Source organism: Topomyia yanbarensis, chromosome 1 (genome assembly GCF_030247195.1).
Source record: "Topomyia yanbarensis strain Yona2022 chromosome 1, ASM3024719v1, whole genome shotgun sequence".
Taxonomy (NCBI): Eukaryota; Metazoa; Arthropoda; class Insecta; order Diptera; family Culicidae; genus Topomyia; species Topomyia yanbarensis.
In genome coordinates this window covers 36,016,972-36,035,764 of record NC_080670.1, presented here as the reverse complement: position 1 = coordinate 36,035,764, position 18,793 = coordinate 36,016,972, and the positions used below count along the sequence as shown (strand labels likewise).

Sequence of the window (18,793 nt, the reverse complement as noted above, 5' to 3'; positions counted from 1 at the left end):
AGAACCCTTTACAGTTCCGCCCGGGCGGACACAGTAATTAGGGGAACGCAGGTTATTGACAAATTAGGCGTGAAAGGACCCTTATCAAATGGTAAAAGTTGTCTGCCCACGGTTGAACAAAAGCGCTGATAAGTATTGTTGAACTTGTCAGTGGAACAATATGGGCAGAGGGTCTATCGTTGTAATGTTTTTTGTTCTATATGAACTAACCGGGTACAGGTTTGGCGGAGTTCGCTAGACAGTGTGTCGGAGTTTGGATAGGGTACTTTACTTGACCTATACTTGACTGCTGCTATAATTAACCCTTAAAGGCGCAAATCATTTTTTCTCAAATTTTGTGAAAATTGTCCAATAGCGTCAATACGTTACTGCGATAGATTGGAGATGATTTTCACAATGTTGTTTGCGCATTCAAGGGTTAAACTACCCCACGGGGCTGCATCATAATATTATATCGTGGGGAGACTGATTATGTTTTTCGAACCATATCGTTCTGCTCTCGAATTTGCCTTAATTTACACGGAGTCTCGCTGGAACCATTATGTTCGTCTTTTGTTCAGGCTTGACGCACCTCATTCATGTTGGCAACCGAAGTCAGTTTAACAAATTCCCAAAACTTCACAATACTCGGAGCCTCGATTAAAAATTCAACCTTTCATTACGACATTCATACAATACATTTCGATATATACAAAATTACCGTAACAAGTTTTCAAAATAAAGCATGGATGATATTAGATTATGTCTCACAGCATTTAAATTATTCATCCCATTCGAAAGCTTTCAAAGCATAAAGACTAAGTTGTCCCAGTAGCGGAACAGAGCATCCTCCCATTCTCGCCTACCGTCCCCACACTCGCCTCTAACCGGACGACTTGGGTAAACTGTCTGTTCACCGGTTTGCATCCGAAATGCAAATAACTCGTAAAAATCCAAACAAGCGCCGATTCCAGGCGACATTTTCCACTACAGCTATGCGAAATTGACTTACAACAATTGAATTAACTTCTCGGCGAAATGCTTCTTCGTCATACTGCCGGAACGGGTTTTAAAATCAGGCGATTCCATTAGGAAGGTAAATAATCTTTCAGTTCTTTTTTTGTTTCATCGAATAGCATTACAAAGTAGCATCGCTCACCGGCGGAGACGCAAAGACGCTTCGGAGAAAATGCTTCCATTATGTAAATTATAGCGTTTCGTCACCTAACCGCGTTAGGTTCTATTTGTGCTTACGATGCGCCCCGGAAAGACACACTGGAAATTCACGCGAAGGAATAGAATCTGTCAAGACTTGATGATAGTCTCTCAGATTAACTAACTTCATAAAGTGCGAAGTGTCTCAACCCGAGATCCGACCGACAACCTTCGTAGGGCTGAAGCTAACATTAATCCTCAAGTTTGCCAGCCATGCTGCGCCTCCCATGTGACTAAAAATGCTGATTGAAAATGGTGAAAACTCCACCCACCTTCTGGCGCATTGCCTGTGGTAGCCTTCGGCGTATGGCTTTGCCTTGCGTGTGTTTGTGTGTGTGGTACGGATGAATGAGATGAGACCCGTTTGCCTGGTAGTAGAATGAAGTCGACTGGATTTATTGTAGGGCATTAATTTCCCCTGGAACCAGCCAACTTCGCCAACAGGAAACAGCCATCGTGGCGGGCCGTAAAAGGCTGCCTTATTTTTATCGGTACGATTGAGTTGATTTAAGCTTGTTCACTCGTGCGTGCACATTTTTCTAGTTGCGTTGCGTTGCGTTGCGTTGCGTTGTGACGATGATTTTGGCGGATTGCACACTGACTTCATCATGTTTGACTGCTGATTATCTAATAAGAGTTGCTTAGGAAGTGGTAAGTAGGAATTCATACCAATCCGACCCATATTAAAACCTCAACAGCATGATAGCCATCATTGCCGGCCGCCCCCATCTCCATCGTTCACGGGGAAGGATAAAGGATAAGGTAGACAGGAAGTGTTGATGCTCCACCTACTTAACGGAAGGACGACGATTCATCAGACTCTTCCATAGGTGTCGCGGAGTTGGTGGTTTGGAAGGGTATCAGGTCTAGGATTCGCTCCAAGCAAACGATGCGACCTGTAAAGCATATTTTATTAGGTAGTTGTTTAGTTAGTCTTCGAGTGCACGATCACTCGAAAAAGAGATGATCTTGTTTAGTTTTTGGTTATTTTTAAACTCTGGGCAGCCGGCTACCGAGAGTATACTATGTTCCCTAAACAAAAACAATTTGAACTCCACACAGCCGATCGTGGGAGTATTGCCTGGAAAAGCTAATCTTATCTGCGTAATGGGCCGGATCACTATTTATTGCAACAGTATTTGGACAGAACTCGCTACTTCTTCTCTACGATATATTTATTGGCTTGAAAACTACCAAGTGACAGCATATTATACTGGCAAAAATAGCGCGAGATGTTATAAATCAAGGAAAGTATTTCTTATTTTCCATATCGGATTGTTTGTGGAATACAAGTATACGAGCGATAATACCGAACACTGAAGGGAAATATAAAGGATTGTTAATCTGATGCACGGGCTTGTTAGCAATAACGGAGCTTTAAATTAGGTTCATAAAAACAGACGCGGCGAATTTTCAATACGTATTGAGCCGTGTTCATAGATACTAGTCAGATTAGTCGTATTGGGGCTAATTTCCGATCAACTATTCATTTTTACGGCAATGTTTTCTCGACTAGATCTGTTCGCACCCTCTCATTCTGTTCGCACCCTCTCATTCTGCGGTCTAAGGACCAAATGTCATCAATAGACTTAGAATCGCGTGGAGGCATGAGATAGGAAACTTGTAAGAATTTTGCTATCCCACCGTTTGACTACCAGAATGGATGGGAGAACAGTAATACTAGCAAATACCGACTACCATAAGAGCGGTGCAAATTTGAACGAGTGACGTAGAGTACTGCACTGAAAAAAGGACCAGGAGTGCGATTTTACGAAGTTTTAGCTTCCGATGGCCCTACATTTTCTGACAAAGTGAAGTTCTTGAATGTTGAGATTTTTATTACTGTTTAGAAAAGCAAAAGTATCATAAAGCTAGTGTCGGGCCTTCATGAGACCTCAAGAAGTCACTTTTGGAGGTATTCGTAAATGTAGATTTGTCGGTAGACGGTTCCAAATATAATAGAAAAATACCTAATTTAACACAACTACAGATCACTTGCAACATAAAAAGCTTTTTGTGAAATTCGACAGCTCCATCTTAGGCCAATTCAATAAATTTCCTGCATGAAAGTTTCCATTTTTTAAAAACGGTTTTAAGCCAAAGCTTTGGAAGTTAAACCTTGGCGTGGAAGTGCCGGTATATTAATATATTCTGTTACTTAGTGTAGAATTAGATTTCGTCATTTACGGCTAATATACAACCGCCAGAAGAAACTTAAAACGTTGGTACACAATCAAGAAAGGCGAATCAGAAAAGGTATATGTCAGTGATTCACTAAATACAGACTGGAAAGAGGGTAATATGGAAAACCTTAAGGTCCGTCCAGATTAAGTCTTCGGTACGGAACAAAACCTCGGCCTAGGAACTCCTAGCATGTTGTTAGTCGCCTCTTACGACATGGGAGCAGTTCCCAGAGGTTCTATTCTTGGTTGAAATAGTGCAAAAAGATTTCAGCCCGCCGGACACCACACGGCTTTGAGAGATTTATGGGATTGTGCATGATCAAAAACTTTTTCGAATAAGCGGTGATAACACCAATCATGCTATAACCTATGTAATATTCACGATTATACGATTTATTAGATTTATTTATTAATGTGAATGTATGCTAAGTCTTGTAATAAAACACTCAAATTGAAACCATTTCATATGTTATCGAATAAACATGGCATGATCAAAGCTTTAGAAGTTTAAGTTTTAGAAGTCAGTAATAATTCGTTCCTACCCGTGTCATTTTTAGAGCCATCTCGCAGAATTCTCCACATAAAGCTACTGTTATTTCAGTACGATCATTATTGTCATTTAAGGTTGAAGGAAAAATACACGAATATTGAAAACGAAAATATCAGTTTATTTCCCCGTCGATTTTCGTCAAACGCAATGGAGAAAATTGCTTATCTCGTTGTAAATTTTTGTACCAGTTTCAGTTTAAGATTTCCGAACAAACCTTGACGTGCCTGAAACGATTCATTGCAGTCCACGCTGATTGATCTATGTTAAAGGCAAATCCAGTTGTATCGGGATATTGGAATATATTTTGGGCAACGTACAGAGATTCGAACTGTTTTATTCTGATCAAGAATTTCCCAGTACTTTTCTTTTTCAAGTTCTTAACCATTGCGCAATTAATTTTATCATGGATGTCTGATTAGAGCTAAATATTTTCAACCCACGATACCAGATTATGTCATCCAAACCTAACTCCAATATTTCTATACAACTCGTCTTTAGCACAGATCAATCAGCACGGACTATCAAGAATCCTTTTAAGCAAAGTTTGCTCGGAAATCTTTAGTATGCTCGGAAAATATTTCAGTAATTAATGAACTATAGAACTTTAGCTTCATGTGAAGAATTCAACAAAGATGGCCCAAAGAATGGTATTGATAAAAACGAGTCACCACTATCGCCAAAAACAGAAAGGGCCAAAATAAATCTTCTAAAGCTTCAATCAAGCCATATGTATTCGATAACATATATAACATAACATCTCTTATATAGGGTCCCTTTTATAAGGTAATATCATATTGTGAGTTTGTCTTTTGAAGAATTACAAGACTGTAGATGTAAAATAATCCTTATTATCAACTTACAAAATTTTTATTAATGATTATGTGCGTCCAGTTGCATCACGGAGTGCCGAAAGTTTTTCAGTACCACATTAAAATTTCGTTTTTTAAAATCGTTCGATTTTTTTTTTTGGTAAATCATGTATTGGTTGAGTAGCTGGGACCTTTTAGAAGGTATTCTGATCATGAGCACGGTCATCCATAATTTCAGAGGAAAATGCCGTCATGCGGCATTTCTCCCATACAATTGGGAGAGATGCCGCATTAAAATTGCGGGTGAGATGCCGCACTCGATGGCGGAGGATACGTAGCTAAAATGTATTTTTTTCACCTCGAAATGTCATTAAATGATCATTTGCGTCAGGTATAGATTATTAATAAGGTATATCCACAAACTAACGGACCTAACACAGTGGCATATAGGAATATGAGTCTATTTATCTATATATTTGAACGAGCGATATGTATCTAAGTATTAGTTTCTTCGGTTTATTCTTTGAAGTTTCAGGCACTAATTTTAGTAAACGCATTGATTTGTAGTGATGTTAATCTTGGGATAAAAATGAAAATTTCGACGAATTGATGCTTTTTAAAACGAATCTTTCAAGAACAACGTGCACATTTTTCTAGTTGTGCAAAAATAGGCCTTGATGGAAAAGCCTACAGTTTCGTAGATCCAGAATTGGATAAAAAGGAAACTAGACAACGGACAGCGACTGCATAGAATGGAACTACATATAATGGACAAATCATTTAACTGTCATTGTCGCTACCCACGCCGCTGGTTGATGACGGCTGTTACCGTTAATGGGAAAAGTTTTTCAATCGCCGAATTCGAGGATACTCATTAATGGAAATACGATGAACTTATTCGTCGGATGATTGGTTGAGTGACTGGCTGTGTCGCTGATGATGGGGCTAGAAATGATACAGTCAATGTGATGATGATGATTATAATGATTTGTGCAAATCATTGTAGCAAAACTCAGCCGGTAGCAATTAGCAGTTTACTAAATAGTGCCAGCAGTTTACAAGTTTCAGAAATGTGTTATATGTTAATGTACTAACGATCAAAACGGACTGAACGAACTCGTAAACGGAAACTTTTATGCGCTTTCTGCTAGATAATATAAAAACCTTATTGGAAGTAGATTCAAGTTCTTATAGTAGGTTTTTGATTTTGTGACGCGTTCTAACTAAGGCCTCCGTATTTATTTAATATCGTACGGAAAAGGCTTATTCAAATTGATTGAACCCTAGTTACTCCATTACCTGGGCAGTACGTTCTGTTTCAGCGAATCGTACGCTAGCTTTAAATCCAGAAACAGATGAGCCACAAGGGTGCTCATCGTTGGACGTCTTTTTCGAAATCCAATCTGGTATACGCGAATACAATTATTCTGTTCAATCGTGCAGTTCAGGATCCCGAGCAAACGAAAAACCCATACTGCCCCCATGATCATGGTCCAAATTCACCCCCACTGCATGGTATTTTGATAGAGTTTGGAATGGGTTCAACCCACGAAAAGATCATCGCCATCGTCCAGAAGATCCCATTTAAAAACCATATTCTGGTGTATTTACGGGTTTTTGAGACCATTTCATGGTGTTTTGATGGTTGCATGGTTTGGCGTGGACCATATTCATGGTATAGCTAATTGAAACTGAAACTTCTAGAAAGAAATCTTGCCATCAGATTCCTAGAATAGAGCCGACAAACATCTATTTGCTAAAAATACTATCCGTGGTATGACGACATACACTCGTTGAGTTGTAAAATGACATACATGAGTTTCACACTCATTGTAATGATTTCATTGACGCATTTTTCTTTGTACCATTTTCCCACTGTTGTTGATTTTCCGTGTTGTAAACTAAGGCTTACTAGAGAGAAAAATGACTAGCGGGTAGCATCAGGACTAGAACCGACAAATATCTACTTGTTAAAACACCTACTTACACCACTGGCCACAACGACACATGATTACTAGCAATTCGAATGAGCTATATAAACTTCTCATCGTTACAGCAGCGATCACAATGCGACAGTGTGTAACCAATAACGTGTCGCTATAGAATTCGATATTGTATTGCACAAATGAGGTCGGTTGAACTGTAACGAATCATTTGTGAGCTTTTCGATCACAGTTCGAGAGCGAAAAAACAGATGCAGTTACGCTCCCGATGATTCGTTTTGTGTGTATGAGACTAAAAGTTATTGAAGAGACATTTCGACATCCAGTTTTATTCCGACAGTTCCCAACGACGGAAACAGATTGAATAATGAACTGGTAGAATGATGGAATGAAATCAGAAAAATATAATAAAACAAATATTGCCTATCTCATTTATGCATGGGTTCGTGAGAAAGTGTTTACTCGACAGCAACGGTTCGACACTGATTCATAAATTGGAAAGTGTTTAATTACCTTAATCTAGATAAACTATTTTCTTCTTCATACTAACTCATTTTATTTTGTGGAGAAAGAGGATAGGAGGAGAGTTAACCACTACATAACCTTTCTATAAGATGAAGGCAATGTGTTCCCATTGAATTCAGCGCATGTAATTAACCATTGCATGCGGAGATGTTTTTCCTGCGTCGGTTGAGCATTTTCTGTGTCATCTGACAATGTCTGAAGATCATTTTGTCATCTGTCGTGACTATTGTTTTCAAGCATACTGCTATCGATATTGCTTCCTACAAGATTACGGACGACTGTTTTAATATGCCTCTTGGATTTACTAAGGACGGCCGTAAAGCTTTCCTATTCTTTGGGAATATCTTTTTCATTGTTTGCTAGTTGGATAAATGTCTGTTATTTAACTTTGGGTGTTGACGTCTGGAAGTTGGTTTTGGTTGGAGATGATATTTATTTTCTCGATCCAAAGTGTACAGATTGTTCACAAAACCGACACGAGGTAGTTTAATTTTTATAGGTACACATCGTCATCTGCGCATACAGGAAACCCGGTTCCAGATGCACGAAGGAAGGAAAAGAACGGTTTAGTCGAGTTCTTACCACCCAAACACCGTTGTCAATGTCGGTAAAGAGATCGCACCCACCAGTCGCGATAAACGGACGTCACTTCACCGTATTTGCGATGTGTATCTGTGAATCGAGCAAACAGGTGTATCTGGAGAAAAATCATGTAGTCCTATCTCGACTGCATGTTGTTCTCGTATAAAAAGTCTTTCCTTGAATTCGATTATGAGATTGTATCAAAACCAAATTTCGTACATGTTGGAACTAAATAAGTAGAACTTTGTAATCGACAATGTACACTACTCTACTTCTCACACGAGCCGACTTTAACTTTGACTATTACTTTAGATCTGTAATATGCCCGAGGCCCGGAACTTTCAGAATCGTCGATAGTGGTCAATAACTTCAAAGAATCTTTGTTTGGCCAGCAATGAGCTAGATCTGCAAATCGAAGCAATTTTAAGTTTTTTTTCAGTAGATTTTTATTCTCTGAGGTATTACGATTGCAACGGTTTATATGGGAAATTCTTGTGTGACCGTACTAATCAACCTATAACTCCGGAACCAAAAGTCAGATCTGAATAATATTTAACAGCAGTTAAAGGGAGTATCATATCGCTCATTTGCAATCATGTCCAACCGACTGTAGGGGAGAGAGGGTAACGGTGGATCAGCAGGAACTATGAAACAATCGCAATAAAATCATAATGCATGAACATAATCGTCTCATTCCCTCATATTTCATGGTTTCTAATTCTTTACACGTGTTACTATATTTTGGAAGATTTCTGATAACTCTATCTCTTTTAATGGATATTTGTTTGTTTTATAACAGTCAGAGTAAATTTGCCATAAAAATCATTATTTCATTTTTATGAGTTACCGTTCACCAGAAAAATGTTTATTCTACTGTTATTTGTAGCAAATTTTATGCTCAACATTTGCCGCGAACAAAGTTTTTTGGTAACTTGTCATGGTTCTGTGCAATTTGACAATCTTCATAAATAGACCCATTGGGTAGCTGTGAAACGATGATATATGGGGAACAGTGAAAATTTCTTGTTTTTGTGATCTATATTAAAATGTGAATGGGTTCCGATTTTCCACGATAAATACATTTCATTAAATGGAAAGTTTGTCAATTTGGGCAAGCTTTGTAGAAATTATCGCCTCTTTCAGGATTGCATCTTATATGCATATATGGTGGTCCGATATTATGCGATGATATAGTGATATCTTGCGGAAACAAACAATTTGCGTCTCAAAATAACTTTAATAGGAAGCTTTAGGATCTTTATTCGTCAAAACAAAAGAATGAAATTCGCAAGTAGAATATTTCACTGTAGACGACATCGTGTTTCATAGTTCCTACCCATGGGGCTCACTGGTACATTTTACCACCGATTGTTGATTACCCAAAAAAAGTTATTTCCCGTGAATTTTACCAGCTGGAAAAAATATATGCATTAGTTAACAACAGAGTGAAACTATGTATCACTTTTAGCTACACAAATAACATGTATTATCATCAAAATGAAATCGTATAAAAAATGTGTTTCATTGTTACCCCCTCTCCCCTACTCAGGATCCGAAATCTCGATCCACACAATGCACGAAAAGCTCACGATAAAAATAATCGTACTTACGCCATTGCACTGTATGGATTATAAAATAGCATTATTATCGCATAACAACTTATTTCAGTATTTAGAAGCTCTATATTAGCATTTCAAAGGCGTAGAAGCACAGGCAAAATGTAGCATTTTTAATAGCTCAATATTCGTATATAAAGTTGATTAAGGATCTTTAAAGCATGTACGTTTTACATATTCATATAGTACTATTATATAGCAAATATATATATTGCTAAAGGAATGCTTTGGTTTTATACATGTATACATTTATACATGCATCTTCTCTTGAATGTTATATTCAACGTATTTAATTGAATTTAAACATATCCAACACACTTAGAATAAATGAAAATTATATTTAACATAAACAAAGCAGCAGCGTATTTTTGTCAGATGGTTCCCCTACCAGAACATGTAAAGTAAAATATTGTAAAGTAAAGCATTGTATCAATTTTTATGTGAAATTCGACTGCATAAACTAGAGAATGATGAATAACATATGTTTTACATGTTCTTAGATATAAACTCCTGTGATTTGGAACGATCATTTTATGGACATCTTGCGAGTCATTTTCATGCAGTATATCAGCAATAAATCAACATATGGGGCTTAACGGCTTTTGAAGACCTGGGGGTAACAAATTATCCTTCAATATACAGCTTCCAGGCCGAACGTAGATCGCAACAGGAGAGGGAAGGAATGTTAGTTCGACACTTGCTATTGCTAGAGGCCCTATATATATATATATATATATATATATATATATATATATATATATATATATATATATATATATATATATATATATATATATATATATATATATATATATATATATATATATATATATATATATATATATATATATATATATATATATATATATATATATATATATATATATATATATATATATATATATATATATATATATATATATATATATATATATATATATATATATATATATATATATATATATATATATACGGCATTTACTACTGCGAACTCAAGCAAGTGTTACGGGTAGAAGGGAAGTTGTTAGTAGGGATAAGAATTTGAATAAAGTAGTAGTTTAGCTTAGCATAGTTGACTGCCCGTGAGTTACCCGTGATTGAACAAAGCCTGTTGAAATTGCATATTGAACCAATTGTATGATACTCATACTCAATGTGCAACTTAAAGAGACTAAGATTATAGTATTATCAATAACGTAGATGGCCACGCCAATGCAGCTCAATTTTGGGATGGGAAGGAATGTAAGTTCAACACTTGTGACTATTATGACCGAGGAATTCTCTGCGTCATCCACAAGTGTCGCATGATAGGATAGGTGTTAGTAGGTAGGCAAATGAATCAGAATATATTTTGGTTGATATTTTAATTTATCTAAGTTCTCACGCGCTTTGCCATTTCATTTTAGATCAATGTTTTCAGAAGTGCGACCTCCAGTAGAAATATGAATGCCGAATAGGCATTTTAAGAATTATTATTCCGCGAGGCGTTACATAACAGGATAGCAATATGCACGAAAGTCACTCGCGATCAATTTCCGATAATTCGAAACGAGCAATTTGAACTCCGAGCAGTCGGCCATTGAGTATTGCTTTTTATTAACACTACAACGATTATTTCCAAAGTTTGCAGTACAAAGCAAGCGTACAAAAAGTATATAGAGCGAGTAAGGGCGCTTTAACCTAGGCTTAATGAGCCAGGGCAAGGTGTAAATACCTCTGTCCCATCTCAAAGGACCAAAGGAATGACATTAACCTTCTTAGCAAACTCACTCCCAACGTTTAAACCTAACCCCCTATAAATTGAAACGGTCGGTACGGTTGTCCTCGTTTCTTCCTCATTCAAGTTTCAAAACGATTCGTTGGTTGAATTGTTCATTAAATGAATAATTCAATTGCCGCATAATATTGCAACATCTTCAAACCCAACTCTGCACAGTAGGCCTGGCCGTTTTAATATTTGCGACATATTGTAATATGCTTCAAATATTAATGTTGAAGAGAAAAACACTAAAGAATATCTGCAGTGTTTTCCAGGATGCTTTTCAATACTGGCTGTGTGAGGGTTAGAATAGAATAGAACAAAGCAAGCGTACAAAAAGTATATAAGATATTTCAAAGGAATACGGAAATTCACTGCGAAATGTTAATGACAAGTTGGCATCTTCACTCTGCCTATCAGACACGTTTCCATAGTTAGGTTAAATGCCAAATTGCAAACGACATGTTTCTAAGCATAATAAATATAATAAACACAACGACAAGGGCTTCTGATCCATCGGCGGTCCAGAAGAAGAATGGATGGGAGAAGAGCAATACTAACTACCATAGGAGCGGTTCAAACTCGAAAGAGCGACCCAGAGTACTGGTTGATTTTGAAAAAAAGACCAGGAGTGCGATTTTTTTTAGTTTTAGTTTCCGATGGCCCTACATTATCTAACAGAGTGAAGTTCTGGAGTGTTGAAATGTTTACCACTGTTTAGGAAAGCAAAAGTAGTACAAAGCTAGTGTTAGACCTTCATGAGAACTCAAGTCTTTTGGAGGTATTCGTCAATGTAGATTTGTCGGTAGACGGTTCCAGTAAAAATAAACTGGCTTATTTTGACACATCTACAGATCGCTTGCCACACAAAAAAACTTTTTGTATAATTTGACTGCTTCATCTTTGGCCAATTCAAAAAAAATCCCATTTGAAATTTTGCTTTTTTTAAATACGGTTTTTAAACCAAAGCTTTTGAAGTTATACCTTGGCGTGTAAGAGCCGGTATATTAATACATGCTGTTACTTAGTGTGGAATTAGACTTCATCCTTTACGGCTATTGTACAGCCGCCAGAAGAAACCTAAAAGGTTAGTATACAGTTGGGAATAGCGAACCAAAAAAGGAAGCTATATGTCAGTAAGATACACAATATAGAATGGATAAAGGCTATGATGTAAAAATCTAAGGTCCGTCCAGGTTAAGTCTTCGGTGCGGATCAATAACTTGTTCTAGGAACTCCTAGCATATTGTTAGTCGCCTCTTACGACATGGGAGCAAGTTCCCAGTGGTTCTATTCTTGACTAAAATAGGATAACAAAAAAAATTTAGCCCGCCGTACACCACACGGCTTTAGATAAGAGTTTAAGCAGTTTCTAGGCGTGCTACTACCAGAAAAATCATTAGATGCCTAAAAATACGTGTTAGGAATATCGTAACGGCGAATAGCGAGAAAACCACTAAACTACTTAATACAAATCTGATTTATCCAGAAGACAAATAAGCATAAATAAAAGCACCAAATAATCTCGATAAAAAATAAAGAGTAATAAATTATGATTGCAAATCAGTTCCATAAAGATAGGAAATCCCATAGAAAATGGTACACATATGCGGTCATAGGTAGTAAATAAACTGAGACCACAAGTAAAAAAAACTATTTGTTGTATTCGTTGCGAGAATATGAAATAAATTTGAGCGGCCTAAAATAAGTGTTAACTGTACTGAAAAGTTTACTTTGCATGACGGACATACTAGGAAGTCTACGTGCGTGTCCGTTATCAGGGTTACCAAAAACACAGAATAATCTGTATTTATACAGATTTTTCAGCCATTTTCAGACCAAGAATCTGTATGTGCAGATATACAGATTTTTGCATGTATGTACAGATTTTTGAGAACTGATGTTACTAAACCTATTTTAGAAATAGTTTTTTAGTTTCAGTAATACTTCCTCTGTGTCTCTCTCAGCTTAGCCCTCTAAATAGGCTGCGCACGCTGACGAAGTCGACTTAAAAATGACTTTTACTGTCAGCCGTGTTGACAAACATTGCTTCACAGTTTAATGGCAGTGTTGGTAAACCCGGCTCACAGTAAAAGTCATTATTTATGTCGACTTCGTCCGCGTGCACAGCCTAATTAAAAAATCTTCACTTTTGAGAGTGGCCGCTCATTCTGAAAGGTAAAGGTTTGTAATACACTCAGGAAATGCCTGGCTGAAGTCTACTTCCGGAAATGTTAATTGTAATGCTCTGTGACTTTGTTAATTCTCAATTTTTTGTCCGAAAATTCGACAGCTACATTGGTCGACTTAATGTATGTAACATTATATATCAACAAAAGTCATTAAATGAAGAAGAAAATTATTTTTCCATTGTGCACATCGGTAAAGTTCAAGTTTCTCGATGCAAAATATCAGAACGATTTGTAGTGTTTTTATGGCGAAAAGGTCCTTACTTGACTCATTTAAACCACAGGAATTAATATCTCCGATAGATAATCCACCAAAATGTTAAACAAGTCAACTGATTCGTTACAGATACCGACACAGATTTTTCAAAGAGTAAATACAGATGAAAAGATTTTTTAGGACAAAAATACAGATTTAATTTTGGCAACCCTGTCCGTTATTATTATTCTAACTACTACTAGAAAGAGAAGGCATATTGCGAATAGATAAGAAGAATAAGAATCAAATTACTAATTTAACGCAAAAAATGCATAGTCTCATAGAAGCAAGAAAAGACGAAGAAAGTACTATTTTTTGTTTTATGCTTTCGACCTGGGAGCAGGAACTCAGTGGATCAATTCTTGGCTTCTAGGCACGTTTTACGGCCTCTAGGCTGAGTTTGTTCGGAATAAGATAATGATTGTAAAAAACCTCATAGTAGACACAAGCCCACAGAAAACGAGGTTTAGTAGAAAGATGGGTAGGTAATATCAGAGACATAACCGAAGTGAAGTAGAACACACTTTAGGCTGTTAATACGAATGCTGCAATTATTTCCATTAGAAATACCGAAACAACTGATTTTAATACAACCTTTTCGATGATAGTAAAAATTGCAGCATTCGTATTAACAGCCTAAAGTGTGTTCTACTTCACTACGGCTATGTCTCTGACAGTACTCACCTATCTTTTTATTGCCTTCAGTTTCGTCAAAAGTTACGTATCGATCTGAAATCATTCAGGTGAAATATTAAAATTATTCACGCGGAGTCTGGTAGTTAAGAAGTTTTTCATTTGTACGATCTTATTTGGCTTGCAAAAAAAACAGATAAAATTCCGGCCGAATTTCGAAACCTGTCCCCTTTAAGGGGTTATAAACAAGCGAAAAAGTGAGCTAAGTTCGTGATTTTTTAAAAGTGTTTTATGCAAATTTTATTTGAAAAAGCGAAAGACAGTTCGTTGATAGTACTATTGAAGTTCGAAAAAACAAGTTTAATTAAAAAAAATCAGGGTTGCCGGAGTTATGGCTTATCCCCGAAGCGTGTTTATTGGCAGAGGTTTGAGGTGAACGCTCTCCAAGTCGAATCGCTCAACAAAAATGCATTGCAAAGAATCGAAATTTTTTGGATAACAAAGGAACCGTTCAAGTACACCAGAATGTAAATATACAAACAATTCAAAAGAAGTTTTATGAAAATCAGATGAATAGTTTTTGAGATATCACGTTCACCGCAATGGTATTTTTCAAAAAAAAACTTAGTTCCCAGATAATTGCGTTTAAAGTTTTATGTTAACTTCATTCGCGGAAGAACCAGCGAGCGGCTGTAGTTTGAAATCTGGTGCTCCGATCTGGATGAAATTTCGCACAATTTCGCCTTTCGATTTTTCAAAAGTATGTATTTTCAGAATATGCAATAATTTTTTTTTAATTTTTTTGAGTTCCGACTTTGTATATAACCCCTTAATGATACGTTAGAAGCATTCTATTTTAAAACGACCGCTGAAGCTTTCATTCTCGTCTACAATACAACGCAATGCCAACCCTTTTTGTTCAACGAGCCTTCCTTTCCTCTTTCACTTACTCTTACTGCAGACGGAGCACATTAACGGGGACTGTGTTACCACAAATCCAGATTTGGGTTGACAGACTTTTCGAATTTTAGAATACGTACGCAAGAAATATTGTGGAAAACGAATTGGTACACATTTTGTTAACCGGAAATTGGAAGGAAAAAGAACCGATATGAAATGTTTGGGTTCAAGCTCCCCCCTTCCCAACCGGTACAACAATATGAACTCAATTACATATTTTCAAACAAGTTATTTTTGATACGAACCAACGAATGTAGTCATGATATGGGGAGTGGCTAAAAACGTTATAACATGTGTCGCACGTCAGTGGAATAGCACGGACTAATCATGGCGCAGAAAATTACTACTATCACAAAATACACAATAATGACGTTGCGTGAAAAATATCATGGTTGGCAAGCAATTCGAATCCATGCGTTGAAAATTGTAGTTTTGTATTGTAACGACATATAATTAGCAAGGGACTGGAACGTGAAGTATTTTTCAAATATTAAAAGTCATAGTACTCAAGGGAGAGCAAGAATTTGAAGTAAGAAAGTTTAGAAAAGCGTGGAGTAGGGTCAATGAACAAGCTTAGAGTTTCCCGGTTACTTAGCTTTTTGTCTTCTGCAGCGCAGTAGTCAGGATCTTTTGGCATTAAATGCGAATCACCTGAGTCTGCGGCATGTCCGGACAACCGTAAAGTCAATTTAATGACCTATGCTGTCGGAGCCGACAAAAAGTTAAGTCACGGAAAACTTCCACCCTAAGCATTGTGCGACGATGAAACTCATTGAATGAGTTAGTTTTTGCCCTCACTAATTGCCATGCCGGGGTGTTTCATTTGTTGAGGCAGACACAAGAGTGAAATAAAACACCCCGGCATGGCAATTAGTGAGGGCAAAAACTAACTCATTCAATGAGTTTCATCGTCGCACAATGCTTAGGGTGGAAGTTTTCCGTGACTTAACTTTTTGTCGGCTCCGACAGCATAGGTCATTAAATTGACTTAACGCTTGTCCGGACATGCCGCAGACTCAGGTGATTCGCATTTAATGCCAAAAGATCCTGACTACTGCGCTGCAGAAGACAAAAAGCTAAGTAACCGGGAAACTCTAAGCTTGTTCATTGACCCTACTCCACGCTTTTCTAAACTTTCTTACTTCAAATCCTTGCTCTCCCTTGAGTACTATGGCTCTTAATATTTGAAAAATACTTCACCTTCCGGTCCCTTGCTAATTATATGTCGTTACAATATAAAAAAGGAAAAAGATTGACTCACTATAAGTCGTTAATAAAAAAGGAAAAAATTGTAGTTTTGTTTATTTCTGGAAGTTTTCCAGTAATATAATTTCATCACGAAAAGTTTACTGTCAGTATTGTATAAGTTTGCTGTCAATGCTATATTCTTATTCCTGCAAGATATTTTGTACCTAGTCCTACCTAGCGAGTGCTCTTAAATATATATTTACTTTGAAATGATGTAGATTTTTTTTGATTGGATGAAACCTGATGATTCGGCAATAAACAACTACCAAATGAAAAAATGGAGGTAATTAGGCCGTCACTTTTGATATTTAGCAAAAGTTAGAAATACCTTCCAGTTTAACAGATTTGTCCAGCTTCTCATTATTTTATATTTTAAACAAATTTCCGAAAATCACCCAACGTTGACACTGGTACCACCTATTAAAAGGATACGAACGAAGAAAATATCTTGTTTGGCAAGCAATTAATAGCTGTGAGATGAAAAGGACATTTTTCGTCACTTTTTGAATTTATAAAGAAAAGTTTACTGCCAGAATTATATTTATCATACCAGTTTAGCATTTGTTTATCTAGCAACACTTACCGAACCAAGTTAACATCCCATACAATCACACAGCCGCAACAAACCCGACCGACGTACTAGCACATAACCACTCCCTCACTAAACCGGAACTGTCAACAACTGCCCCGCAATGAGTTTAAATAACTGCAAGTGTGTATATTGCCATTTTCCATCATCGTCACCGACCGGTCACCGTTTCCTCTAATGGACCACCGGAAAAGCAGGCACAGGAACGAAATTATTTATTTACACAATTAAAGTGGAAATAAATTAGCGAAGATTTATTGATTCAAATTCGTCCCATTGCATGACGGTCGGCGGCCGGTCTGGATTGCTTTATGCAACCGGTCGCGGAGGTGATGACATGTGCATGCTTTCACACTGCTATGACCTGTGAAAGATATATGGGCGCTGTTCGGCGACCCCAAGGGATGTATTGGGAAAGCAACGGTTTTCACTCGTTGTAATGGATTCGACGGCCGATGTGGTGTTTCTGTCGAAAAAAACAATAATGTTATTTGTTTTTGATTGTTCGTTGGCTTGTTCTAGCGTGGATATGCGTTTGTTTTTCGCTTCTTTTTTTACTTGAACAAATTGGAAAACTGCCCTGCACACAAATATAAAACCGCATGTCAATATGAGCATTTATTGAACGCGGTGACGCTTTACGGATCCTTGATGTGAAGTTAATCCAAAAACGTAGGGTTTCATAACCAAGTTTGAATGACCATTAGTTACTATTTTTTGTCCCTTTTATAACCGACTATAAGTCCTGAACTATAATCTGTTTATGTTTTCAACGACATTCATTTAGCAAGGGACTGGAAAACGTAAAGTCGATTCCGATAGCATAAAGTGCTACTTCACTTATGACATATGTTATTTGCCACCTTTTCTCCGTTTATTAGTTGATTAGTAAGCGGACAGGGTTATATGTACGTCTTCCTGAATGATCGTCAACGAAAATAGTCCAAAACGCAAAGAATCCTTCAACATCTTTCTTATTCAGAAAACTATTCCTGCACAGGTTCCCGACTTCCTTTGTTTGTTTCCATTGAACACTAACTGCTCAGTGAAATTTCCAAACAAGTCAGTAAGTCAGCAACCAATTTAAACTTTCTGCATGTGCCAAACTGGCTCACCTTTGCCCACCGCGGAAGTCATTTTTGCCAACCCTAAAAACACTAATAAATAGAAAACTTTAAAGCCCACCGTTTTCGGCACCCAGTGCGCCTCGCCGGCAATAAATCATCTCAGCTACTAGCTTCTAAAGTACCACACACATACCCGCACGTTCGTGTCTAGCAGGAACGTTTACAGGCGAAATCTGGTGACAATTGTACCACCGCTATTGTTCTGAAGCACAGCAAGGTGTCTCACGGCAGCGCAAATTTCCCCAGAAAATTATATACCCTGGCAGTGGCAAACTTCGTCGTGCCTTTACGAGTACCCTGCTGGATGCACCACTCTGATCCAATCTATATTAATGGGTGTTGGCCGCAGCAGCAGCAGAGGAGAAAACATCCAGTCTCGAACGTCTCGTGCCTTTTCCCGCGAGCATTCAGAGCAACGAAACAGGATGACGACAGTGATCAAGAAAAATATCTCCGTCATTCGAAGCGAAACAGTTGCCGCCTCGTTTCCTGGTGAACGTCGTCGTCGCCGGGTCGGGATGCGGAAGTGAGCAAGAAAAATGACATTGAATTCAAGACTATTATTCGTCATTACGTCCTACTTATACTAGTGAGTACTGTGAATTGGATCTTTCCGCCGATGTACTGATG

General features: G+C 37.5%; 1 protein-coding gene across 6 annotated transcripts in view; it reads right to left on the bottom strand.

Annotated features, from left to right (window-relative positions):
- Positions 1-18,793, bottom strand: part of LOC131677373 (G protein-coupled receptor kinase 2) — a 208,763-nt gene that overhangs the window by 77,544 nt on the left and 112,426 nt on the right. The gene's annotated exons all lie outside the window — the stretch shown is intronic.